Source organism: Elephas maximus, chromosome 2, assembly GCF_024166365.1.
Source record: "Elephas maximus indicus isolate mEleMax1 chromosome 2, mEleMax1 primary haplotype, whole genome shotgun sequence".
Lineage (NCBI taxonomy): Eukaryota > Metazoa > Chordata > Mammalia > Proboscidea > Elephantidae > Elephas > Elephas maximus.
The window spans coordinates 101,565,360-101,578,947 of NC_064820.1; the positions used below are offsets into that span (position 1 = coordinate 101,565,360).

At 37.4% G+C, this 13,588-nt stretch overlaps 1 protein-coding gene across 5 annotated transcripts in view; it reads right to left on the reverse strand.

Moving 5' to 3' along the window:
* KIAA0825 (KIAA0825 ortholog) overlaps positions 1–13,588 on the reverse strand; it is a 445,920-nt gene that overhangs the window by 194,777 nt on the left and 237,555 nt on the right. The gene's annotated exons all lie outside the window — the stretch shown is intronic.

Here is a 13,588-nt window from a genome sequence, read left to right on the forward strand (position 1 = left end):
TTATAGAAGAAGCATTTGGTGAATGGGAGGACCATATGAAGGAGGCCTTGAAATCAAGCCTGAGGAGTCTGGGTTTGATGCAATAGGCAATGCAGACTCATTGTAAAACTCTTACGTAAGTTTTTAAGAATAAGAGTGGCAGAAAAAAAAAGATATTTAGAAAAAATTTTTTAAATGTAGCTATTATCCCTTTGGATATTTGGTAATTTGTAATACTCAGGTTTGCCTGTGTTCTTTTATGTTTTACTTTTATTCCAACAGCATCAGGAAAGAATCTATACATTCAAGGCAGTGTCATATGTAAAAACAAAACAGCCAAAACCTGTTAACAGCACAATAATAGAGAAATGGCTAGCTAAATGTTGCTACATTAATTTGGCATTGAAATGGGACTAATAAATTAATGTATTATCAATTATGTCATTTATTTTAATGGCATTAAAAGCCATTAAAAATAAGGACAATATCTTCACATGAATGAATGACAAAGATAATTACATGAAAAATGTAGAACCCACAATTGTATATATAGACCTCTCCCACTATAACTGTGCAAAAAGAGGTGTGTATTGGTATACAGATGAAGAGAACGAGAAGAAACAAAGAATTTAATTAGGGTGCTGGGATTAGATTATAGTGATACTGTTCCTTTGTTTTACAATGTGATTTACAATTATTTTGAATTGATTTCAATAATAAAAAATAACTTTAAGATAAAAGAAGCCATTAATCTAGCAGAGATCAATGAATTAGAGAAGTTAAGGCTCGATTCAGGCAGAACATCTAGGCATGAGTGGATGAGGGCACTAGGTCTCAAGAGTGGGAACACACTGGAAGCATATTCTCACATAATGGACATAAGAAATGTTTAGAGGGAAAACTAGGGGCCTTTGGTGTCTAACAGAGTATAGGCGATGGAAGATGGAAACTTTGCAAAGTGCTTCAAGGTTTCTAGGCTGAGACAAAAAAACTGTAAGTACCATGAATAGAAATCACACAACTCTAAAGAGGAGGCTGTTTTAAGATGTACATAAATACGTTAGAACTTCTATGTGAGGTGAGAGTTATCACATTAAAATATCATCACAGTGAAAAATCCCAGTGTTGGGAATATGGGATTTTACTGACCAATTAGGACTAGAGATATAGACTCAGGACTTAGTAGCATAGATGTAGAGGTTTATATTGGTGGGTTTAATGTGTTCTGATGAAATGTGTGTTTTGCTAGCACAGCATTTTTTTAAAAATAGGATTTAAATGTTTTTGCCTAGGCATGCACTCACCACCATCTATTGTATTATGTCTTGCCTTCATATATACATTACTTGGCCAGCCCTTAAATGCATTTGATTTCATAATACCTGGGATAATCAGTTGAAGCCATAGAAATAAATGAATTGGCTGTAGGAAAGGAGGTAAGGAGGACATAAAGAAAGAGAAGGAGGGATGAAGAGAATGAGAAGAGGGTGACTGAGGCTGAGAATCCTTCAGCAATAACTGAGAAAAGAAGAAATCAGAACATCTGCCTTAAAAAATTCCAGAAAGGGAGATACATAAAATTGAGGATTGAATTGAAGGAAGGCAGGGATAATCAAATAATAGAAAAAAAAAAAATCCCAAAGCTGAAGAAAATTATAATACTAAAAGGGCCTCCTTAGTGTCAAGAGAAACCCAAAACCCACACAGGGTGACCAGGGAGGGGATAAGGGGACAAAGAATCAGGCTGGGATTGGACTTCTCATGGGCAGTATAAAACAGGAGAAGATACAGTTTCTTTATAAAGTTAAACAAATATACTACCCAACATTCCCACTCCTAGGTATTATCCAGGTGAAATAAAGACCTATGTTTTCCCCAAAATCTGGACCCAAATGTTTCTAGAGCATTTATTCACAATTATCAAACATTAGAAACAACTCAAATGGCCTTTAATAGGTGAGTGGATCAACAACTGTGGTACATCTATACAATGGAATAGTATTATACAATAAAAAAAGATCTATTGATACAGATAACAGATTGGACTAATCTCAAATGCATTATGCTTAGTAAAAGAAGACAGCTAGAGAAGGCTACACACTGTATGATTTCGTTGATATGATATTCTGAAAGGACAAAAACTATAAGGGTAGAGAACTGATCAGTGGTTGCCAGGGGTTGGGATAGAGGGTGGAACTGACCATGAAAAGGCAGCACAAAAGAAATTTTGGGGGTGATGAAACTGTTGTATATTTTGGTTGTGATGGTTGTTAAATGACTTTATGCATTTGTTATAACTCACAGAACTGTTTACCAAGGGGCATGAATTTTACTGTATGTAAATTAAAAAATAAAATACAGGAGAGGCAGGGCCAAGATGGCGAACTAGTCACAAGTCTGCTGAACCCTCTTGCAACAAAGACCTGAAAAAAAAGGTGAATCAACAACATACGTGACAATCAAAGAACTCTGAGCATCAAACACAGAATTAAGGAATCAGTTTGAACGACGGGGGAGGGTGAGACAGCACAGAAGCAGCGATGATTTGCTGAGCCCACGCAGCACCTCAGCTCCGATTCCTTGGCGCCATTCTTTGGTGCAATGGTGGTAGGGCTGATTGTAGTTTCCTGAGACACAGCAGCTTCACCAAAAGAAGGCAAGCAAAGTGGCACACCCCTGACCCTGTGGTGTGTCTACAGCGGGGCTGGCTGTAGCACTTAGGAAGCAGCTGCTTCAGTGAAAGAAGGCAAACGAAGTGCCAACAAACCAATTCCCTGGTGTGACAGCTGCGGGATGGGCTGTGGACTTTAGGACAAAACTGCTTCAGCGAAAGAAGGCAAATGTGGGATGCAGCTTTAACCCCCTGAGGCAATCTCAGTGGGGACCCAGCCAGCACACACAGGCTACACATGCCTCTGGAATCTGAGATAAAACAGCATTCTCAACACAAGTGATTTTGTCTGATTTACCACGCAGATCTAATAGCTCCTTCTTTTCAAAGTACTCTCCTATCTATCTGATCCCTCCCCCCTCTGCCCCAGCCAGCTTCATTAACAGTTGATTTCCCTGGACCTGCGCTCTCTCTGAGCCATTCTCCTGGCCTGGAAGAAGGAACAAATTAACAAATGGGTGAAAAATACTTTCCCAACTCTCCTAATCTGGAGGTTCAGAGCAGAAGTGGCTCCAGTCCAGGCATAAGCAAACCACAGGTGTTGGTTTTCACCCCTACATGGATCCAGGTGGCTATTATTTTGCAAGGGCAAATCAGTTAGAGGTCTGACTGTAATTGTTTCAGCTTTGTGGTGGAGAGGCAGGTTTTGGAGGTCTGATACCACTCTGCCTATTAAACAGGGCCCTCACCTACCCACAGCTGGGATCTGAGGGCTCGAGACTCCATCCACATCACCTAGCCACCTGCAAAAGCGGTCCAATGATAGTGGTGCCTACCAGTCTTTACAGGTATAAGCATTGGATGCATAAGGTACAGCTGCAGAGCCCACCCACCAGGGTGCTCTAGAGAACAGAGATGCTCCTTCCTCACTGACATCACCACTACTCCTCTAAGATAGTAGGGGACAGCCTACACCACACACTAGGTGACTGACTATCAGGACACCTGAGCTGAATCTATACAAGAATAGTGAATGGACTCCTAGACTCATATAACTGGTAAAAGCTCTAGTCATCTGGTAACAGGACATTGGTGCTTCAAAGGCTCCAATAATCAAGTTAGCTCACTCTAGTAGCCTAAAACTCAAAACAAAACAAAGCAAGAAGCTAGGACACAGTGAGAGAACATAAAATAAATTATTACAATAACTCATAGATGGCTTGGAGACAGCAGTCAATATTGAATCACATAAAGAAGCAGACCATGGATGCTTCAACAAATTCCCAAAACAGAGAATAAAGGACTGTCCCAGATGAAGATGTATTTCTGAAACTGCCAGATTTAGAATACAAAAGACTAATACACAGAACTCTTCAAAACATCAGGAACGACATCAGGAACAAGATCAGGCAATACACAGAAAAAGCCAAGGAACACACAAATAAAGCAACTGAAGAAACTAAAAAGATTATTCAAGAAATAATGAAAAATTTAATAAGCTGAAAGAGTCCATAGACAGACAGCATTCAAAAATTCAGAAGATTAACAATAAAATTACAGAATAAGACAACTCAATAGAAAGAGGAGCATAATTGAGGAACAGGAATGCAGAATTGGGGAGATGGAGGATAAGGTATTTGGCACCAAAATATTTGAAGAAAAATCATATAAAAGAATTTTAAAAAATAAAGAAACCCTAAGAACCATGTGAGACTCTATCAAAACGAATAACTTAAAGAGATCGCAATACCAGAGCAGGGAGGGAAAACAGAAAATGCAGAGAGAATTGTTGAAAAATCGTTGGCAGAAAATTTCCCTGACATCTTGAAAGATGAAAGGATACCTATCCAAGATGCTCATCAAACCCCATATGAGGTAGATCCCAAAAGAAAGTCATATTATTATGAAACTTGCCAAAACCAAAGATAAAGATAAAATTTTAAGAGCAGCCAGGGATAAGCAAAAAGTTACCTACAAAGGAGAATCAATAAGTTCAGACTACGCAGCAGAAACCATGCAGGCAAGAAGGCAATGCGATGACATATATAGAGCACTGGAGGAGAAAAATTGCCAGCCAAGAATCATATATCCACCAAAACTGTCTCTCAAATATAAAGGCAAAATTAAGACATTTACAGAGAAACACAAGCGTAGGGAATTGCAAAAATCAAACCAAAACTACAAGAAATGCTAAAGGGAATTGTCTGGCTAGCAACTCAATAATATCAGATATCAACACAATACTAGAACAGAAAACAGAGAACCTAGGTATCAACTCAGATAGGGAATTAAATAAAATAAAATAAGATTTTTAAAAAAGATCAAAACAGGGAATCAGTGATGTCATTATATAAAAGAAGACCATAATCAATAAAGACAGACTAAATAAAGTAGGCATAGATTTCCCATATGGAGAGGAAATCAAGGCAATATAGGGAGATACAAGTTAGGGTTAAACTTAGAAAAATAGGGGTAAATATTAAGGTAACCACAAAGAAGACTAATAATCCCTCGCTTCAAAATAAAAAACAAGATAAACATAAAGACTCAGCAAAAACATTCAACTACAATGAAAAAGAGGAACACACAATTTACAAAGAAAAACTCCTGAGCACAAAAAAGTAAGCAGAAAAATAAAACCGTCAACAACACACCAAAAAAGGCATCAAAATCATAGTACTAAACTCATACATGTCTATAATCACACTGAATATAAATGGACTAAATGCACCAATAAAGAGGGAGTTGCAGAATGGATAAAAAAAACATGATCCGGCTATATGCTGCCTAGAAGAGACACACCTTAGACTTAGAGACACAAACTAAAACTCAAAGGATGGAAAAAAAACGAATCAGGTAAACAACAATCAAAAAAGAGAAGAAGTGGCAATATTAATTTCTGACAAAATAGACTTTAAATTTAAATCCACCACAAAGGATAAGGAAGGACACTATGTAATGACTAAAGGGACTGTATATCAGGAGGATATAACCATATTAAATATTTATGCACTCAGTGACAGGTCTGCAAGATACATAAAACAAACTCTAAACGGCATTGAAAAGTGAGATAGGAAGCCCCACAATTAGTGTAGGAAACTTCAACATACCACTTTTGGTGAAGGACAGGACATCCAGAAAGAAGCTTAATAAAGACAAGGAAGATTTAAATGTCATAATCAACCAGCTTGACCTCATACACATATACAGAACACTCCACCCAACAGCAGCCAAGTATACTTTCTTTTCTAGTGCATATGGAACATTCCCTAGAATAGACCATATATTAGGTCATAAAGAAGACTTAACAGAATCCAAAACACTGAAATATTACAAAGCATCTTCTCTGACCATAAGGCCATAAAAGTAGAAAGCAATAACAGCAAAAGAAGGGAAAAGAAATCAAATACTTGGAAACTGACCAATACCCTGCTCAAAAAAGACTGGATTATAGGGGACATTAAGGATGGAGTATGAGAATGAAATGAGAATGAAAACACTTCCTATCAGAAAGTTTGGGACACAGCTAAAGCAGTGCACAGAGGTCAATTTATATCAATAAATGCACATATACAAAAAGAAGAAAGGGCCAAAATCAAAGAACTATCCCCACAACTGAAACAAATAAAAAGAGAGCAAAAAAAGAAACCAAACCCTCAGGCACCAGAAGAAAGCAAATAATAAAAATGAGAGCAGAATTAAATGAAATAGAGAATAGAAAAAAAATTGAAAGAGTTAACATGACCAAAAGCTGGTTATTTTAAAAAATGAACAAAACTGATAAACCATTGGCCAGAATGACAAAGAAAAACAGGAGAGGAATTAAATAACCCAAATAAGAAATGAGATGGGCGATATCACAACAGACCCAACTGACATTAAAAGAATCCTATCAGATTACTACGAAAAATTGTACTCTAAAAAATTGGAAAACCTAGAAGAAATAATGAATTCCTAGAAACACACTACCTACCCAAACTAACACAAACAGAGGTAGAACAACTAAATAGACCCATAACAAAAGAAGAGATTGAAAGGGTAATCAAAAAACTCCCAACAACAAAAAACAAAAGCCCTGGCCCTGATGGCTTCACTGCAGAGTTCTACCAAACTTTCAGAGAAGAGTTAACACCACTACTACTAAAGGTATTTCAGAGCATAGAAAAGGATGGAATACTACCAAACTCATTCTATGAAGCCACCATATCCCTGATACCAAAACCAGGTAAAGACTCCAAAAAAAAGAAAAGGAAAAAGAAAATTACAGACCTATATCCCTCATGAACTTAGATGCAAAAATCCTCAACAAAATTCTAGCCAATAGAATTCAATAACATATCAAAAAAATAATTCACCATGACCAAGTGGGATTCATACCAGGTATGCAGGGATGGTTCAACATTAGAAAAACAATTAATGTAATCTATCACATAAATGAAACAAAAGACAAGAATCACATGATTTTAAAAGGCTTTTGACAAAGTTCAACACTAATTCATGATAAAAACTCTCAGCAAAATAGGAATAGAAGGAAAATTCCTCAACATAATGAAGGGCATTTATACAAAGCCAACAGCCAACATCATCCTAAATGGAGAGAGTCTGAAAGCATTCCGCTTGAGAATGGAAACCAGACAAGGATGCCCTTTATCACCACTCTTATTCAACACTGTGCTGGAGGTCCTAGCCAGAGCAATTAGGCTACATAAAGAAATAAAGGGCATCCAGATTGGTAAGGAAGAAATGTAAGTATCTCTATTTGCAAATGACATGATCTTATACACAGAAAACCCTGAGGAATCCTCAAGGAAGCTACTGAAAATAATAGAAGAGTTCAGCAGAGTATTAGGATACAAGATAAACATACAAAAATCAGCTGGATTCCTCTACACCAACAAAAAGAACATCGAGGAGGAAATCACCAAATCTATACCATTTACAGTTGCCCCCAAGAAGATAAAATATTTAGTAATAAATCTTACCAGAGATGTGAAAGACCCATACAAAGAAAACTGCAAAATACTACTGAAAGAAACCAAAAGAGATTTACATAATTGGAAAAACATACCTTGCTCATGGATAGGAAAACTTAACATTGCAAAAATGTCTATTCTGTGAAAAGCCATCTATAGCTACAATGCAATTCTGATCCAAATTCCAATGACATTTTTTAATGAGATGGAGAAACAAATCACCAACTTCATATGGAAGGGAAAGAGGTCCCGGATAAGTAAAGCATTACTGAAAAAGAAGAGCAAAGTGGGAGGCCTCACTCTACCTGATTTTTGAACCTGTTATACCGCCGTAGTAGTCAAAACAGCCTGGTACTGGTACAATAACAGATACATAGACCAATGGAACAGAGCTGAAAATCCACACATAAATCCATCCACATATGAGCAGCTGATATTTGACAAAGGCCCAAAGTCAGTTAAATGTGGGAAAAGACAGTCTTTTTAACAAATGGTGCTGGCATAACTGGATATCCATCTGCAAAAAAATGAAGCAAGACCCATACCTCACACCACACACAAAAACGAACTCAAAATGGATCAAAGACCTAAACATAAAATCTAAAACAATAAAGATCATGGAAGAAAAAATAGGGACAATGTTAGTAGCCCTAATACAGGGCATAAACAGTATACAAAACATTACTGACAATACAGAAGAGAAACTAGATAACTGGGAGCTCCTAAAAATCAAATACCTATGCTCATCCAAAGACTTCATCAAAAGAGTAAAAAGATTACCTACAAACTGGGAAAAAGTTTTTAGCTATGATATTTCCGATCGCGCCTGATCTCTAAAATCAACTTGATACTGCAAAAACTCAATTACAAAAAGGCAAGTAACCTGATTAAAAAATGGGCAAAAGATATGAACAGGCACTTCACTAAAGAAGACATTCAGGTAACTAACAGATACATGAGGAAATGCTCACGATTATTAGCCATTACAGAAATGCAAATTAAAACTACAATGAGATTCCATCTCACTCCAACAAGGCTGCATTAATCCAAAAAACACAAAATAATAAATGTTAGAGAGGTTGTGGAGGGGCTGGAACACTTACACACTGCTGGTGGGAATGTAAAATGGTATAACCATTTTGGAAATCGATTTGGTGCTTCCTTAAAAACTAGAAATAGAACTACCATAAGATCCAGCTATCCCACTCCTTGGAATATAACCTAGAGAAATAAGAACCTTTACATGAAGAGATAAATGCACACCCATGTTCGTTGCAGCAATGTTTACAATAGCAAAAAGATGGAAGCCACCAAGGTACCCATCAATGGATGAATGGATAAATAAATTATGGTATATTCACACAATGTAATACTATGCATCAATAAGGAACAATGATGAATCCGTGAAACATTTCATAACATGGAGGAATCTGGAAGACATTATGCTGAGTGAAATTAGTCAGTTGTAAAAGGGCAAATACTGTGTAAGATCACTATTATAAGAACTGCAGAAATAGTTTAAACAGAAAAGAAAATATTCTTTGATGGTTACAAGAAGGGAGAGGGAGGAAGAGAGAGGGGTTTTCACTAATTTGATAGTATATAAGTATTATTTTAGGTGAAGGGAAAGACAACACACAGTACAGGAGAGGTCAGCACAACTTGACTGAACCAAAAGCAAAGAAGTTTCCTGAATAGAATGAACACTTCGAAGGCCAGCATAACAGGCAGGGGCGGGGGTTTGGTGACCATGGCTTCAGAGGACATCTAAGTCAACTGGCATAATAAAATCTATTAAGAAAACATTCTGCATCCCATTTTGGAGAGTGGCTTCTGGGGTCTTAAACGCTAGCAAGCAGCCATCTAAGATGCATCAATTGGTCTCAACTCACCTGGAACAAAGGAGAATGAAGAACACCAAAGACACAAGGTAATTATGAGCCGAAGAGACAGAAAGGACCACATAAACCAGGGACTCCAAAAGCCTGAGACCAGAAGAACTAGATGGTGCCAGGCTACAACTGATGACTGCCCTGACAGGGAACACAAGAGAGAGCCCTGAGCGAGCAGGAGAGCAATGGGATGTAGACCTCAAATTCTTGTAAAAGGACCAGACTTAATGGTCTGACTGAGACTAGAAGAACCCCAGATGTCATGGTCCCCAGACCTTCTGTTAGCCCAAGACATGGACCATTCCCATAGCCAATTCTTCAGACAGGGATTGGACTGGACTATGGGATAGAAAATGATACTGGTGAAGAATGAGCTTCTTAGATCAAGTAGACACATAAGACTATGTTGGCATCCCCTGTCTGGAGGGGAGATGAGAGGGCAGAAGGGGCCAGAAGCTGACCAAATGGACTCAAAAATGGAGAATGTAGGGAAGAAGTATGCTGTCTCACTTGGGGGAGAGCAATTAGGAGTACATAGCAAGGTGTATATAAATTTTTGTATGAGAAACTGACTTGATTAGTAAACTTGCTCTTAAAGCTCAATAAAAATTAATTTAAAAAATACAAAACATAAAATGATTTAAAAATAGAGGTTATAATGTCGCACAAGGTGACAAGTAGAACTAAAAATAAGAACATTATTAGCAGAGTTTGGAGGAGTGGGAAGAGAACAGTGTGAGTTAAATTTTGTATCTTTCATAGCAATGAGTTCATACTATTTTAAGTTGATGAATTAAAAAAAAACAGTGGTATAGCATATCCCTCATACTTACAAACCAAAAGAAAACTAGAAATGTTTCAAATGGTTAAAACTGGAGTGGAATGTGTGTGACTGAGGAGCTGGGAGGGGAACTTTCATATTTTATGTCATATCCTCCTATCATGTGAAATGATACATGTGTATATACTGCTTATAATCAAACCAAACTTGCTGTCCTTGAGTTGATTCTGACTCATAGTGACCCTACAGTACAAGTAGAACTGTCCCATAGAGTTTCCAAGGAGCGTCTGGTAAATTTGAAGTACGGACCTTTTGACTAGCAGCCGAACTCTTAACCATTATACCACCAGAGTTTCCACTGTGCCACTAAAAAAATAGGGATCCACATATTGCTTATAGCTTATTAAAAATACATTTTTAATTATTTAAAATTGAATTGGTGCTAATATTCTGGATGCAAAAAAAGTCTAATTGATTAAAAAATTTTTTTTCACTAGGTCCCCCGTTATGTAAAAAAGGGATCAGATTTATAGGTTCGTAAGTTTCATTTACAGTATAAGAAAATTCTGAAGTATCCTATTTTCATACACAAGCCATAAAAGTACTATAATATATAACTTAAATATTAACACATAAATTAATAAAAGTGAGCAATTGATATCGTTGCTCAGATTTGTTATTACAAGATTTAATTATATTTCTGGCCCAATAGACATATAAGTTTCTTTCATAATTGTCTTAGTGAAAATATCTTCAGAGAAACAATCTCCTTATTTTATGTTGATATAGTAACACAAAAAAACCTGGGGTATTCAGTAATGATCAATAATCCTGAGTGCTGCCGATGCTCTTTTAATCTTCAGCCAAACTGCATCAATAGGCCTATGACAGGTACTCCGGGTGGAGCCATGCTAAAACTTTGTGTAGAAAAACATCACAAAGGCTTTTGGGGGAAGACTTAAAGAACAGTCATTGCAAAAAGAATGCACTCATACAAGCAAATTTTTTAAAAACAAGCTTTTGATCCACTGCAAGAAGCCAAAAGTGCCACTATGTGAATGCCTAATTAGGTAGAGAAAAATTCATTACAAAGTAAATTCTGGTTCATTTTTGACAAGCAAAAAATTCTCCCACGACTGCTTTTGAGAAAATTATTATACCTTCCTTTCATAAAAATTTTGCCAATTCGGCATTTCTGTCAAGAGCATTTAACATATTTATTTTGGTTGTCAGTTTCCTACCTCACTGAAGTAATGGAGACCTTTATTTAAATTGCATCCCTGTTAACTTATATAACACATATACATATAAGCTCTCCATATGTAAGAGCATCGCTGTGCTTTCTTCTTCTAAGCCAAGAGACAAGAAGCAAAGAATTGGTGATGACAGAAACAAAATTGAAGTTTAGGAAGGAAAGTTGGGAGATTCACATTGGATGACCTAAACTTCCTGACAAAGCAGGTAGGCGGCTGGTCAGTTCCTCAGAGGATTTGAGGAGACGAGAGGAGTCGGGACAACCAAAGTTAAAACTCAAAATGGATAAAGAATTTTGTGGAATAGCACTAACGGGCCTTCAGTGTATATAATAGCCCATAGCGGATTGCTAATTTATTGAAAATAAATGTTTTCCATAAAGTAGATGTTCAAAAATGTTTGTTGAATGAATAAAATAAGCTAAGTTCTATGGAAGCAGCAGAGAGAAGTGGTTAAGAACATGGACTCTGGAGACAGAATCCTAGCACCATCACTTATATCTAGGTCCCTCTGTGCCTCAGTTTCCTTATCAGGAAAAAGATAGTGACACGATACCCACTTTATAAGGCTGTCGTAAGGCATATGAGTTAAATGTATGTCTCTAAGTCATGTGACAGGTGCTCTGTGTGTTACTTACTTTCACAATCATCAGAATTATTACAGTAAATATACAGCTAATAGTTTTTTTAAATAAAGTGACCAGGAGAATGGTGTAGTAGATAAAACACCAGATACAGAGTCAGATGCCCTATTTTGAGTCCCAGCTGCCATTTAAAAGTTGTGACCTTGTGCACGTCATTTAACATTTTGCAATGTACTTATCTCCCGTTATACGGTTGTAGTGAGGTTCAAATGAGAAGATTTATGTGAAAGTGCTTTATAGACCAAAAACAACATTGACACACACAAACAACTCACATTTATCAGCTTGTGGGGTTGATGTACCAAACCCCTGTTGTTGTTGTAGGGCCACTGAGCTGATTTCGACCCAAAGTGACCTCGTGTGACAGAGTAGAACTGCTCCATAAGGCTTTTTAGGCTGCAATCTTTATGGGAATAGATCACCAGGTCTTTCTTCCGTGGACCTGCTTGGTGGGTTCAAACTGTCAACCTTTCAATTAGCAGCCGCGTGCTTAACCGTTGCACCATTAGGCTCTTTATCCGAATCCCTAACCCCTAGAAATCCTGAGGATCAAGTGTTAATTTATGCACCCTAAATACATGTTAGCCAATATCCATGCAAAAAGCATGCTGTTTTGGGACTTCAGATGGGAAGGAGGACTGTTCCTGCCTGAGAAAATACAGTGATGGTGGTGGGTAGAGTGTTAAGAGCCTGAGGTCTTTTGGTGGAGGTGGGAAGAAAAGAGTATGCTAGGGAGCGAGAGCATGGAAAAAAACCCAAATTTGAATGCCATGGCACATGCAATGAATGTGATGGCTTAGAGGTGTGTGCTCTTAAAATCAGCTTCCCTCTTTTCTTAAACCCACCTCTCCATAACCAGGCAGCCTGCTGCTGCACCAGGAATTTACTGCCATGCACAACTATAAACATTCTGCTAATGGTAACACTCCCTGAGAACAGTCATTTGAGAGTGCAGTGTGTGCAGATTGAGGCCAAAGGCTATATTTTGTACTCTTCATGCACCACAGGGCACACACTATAATCTGATACAGGGTAAAAGCACTTTAATAATTATTATTACTAAAAGTAAACAATCAAGTCCACAGATAGGCGGCTCTTTTAAACACGTTTTCAGGTCTGTGTTTTCTCTCAGATGTACAGTTATTGTGCACCTGGAAAAGCCCCAAAGTGATAGCCAGAAATCTGCCACCAACACCCCTTCTGCTGTTCCTGCCATCATATTTAATTGTGTTTGCTCAACTCGAAGCCAAACTCATATGCAGTATATTTAGATGGTTAAAATAGCATAGCACTCCACTACATTCACAGATTATTCTCAGCACCACAATTCTTGGGAAATATTTGGAATAAATAAGGTAAAGAGAAAAGAAGCAACATAAATTTGTTCCAGTGACAAAGAAAACAATAGCAAAATGGCAATCTGGAGCTTGGCCATCAATGAAGGAATGGAGTGTT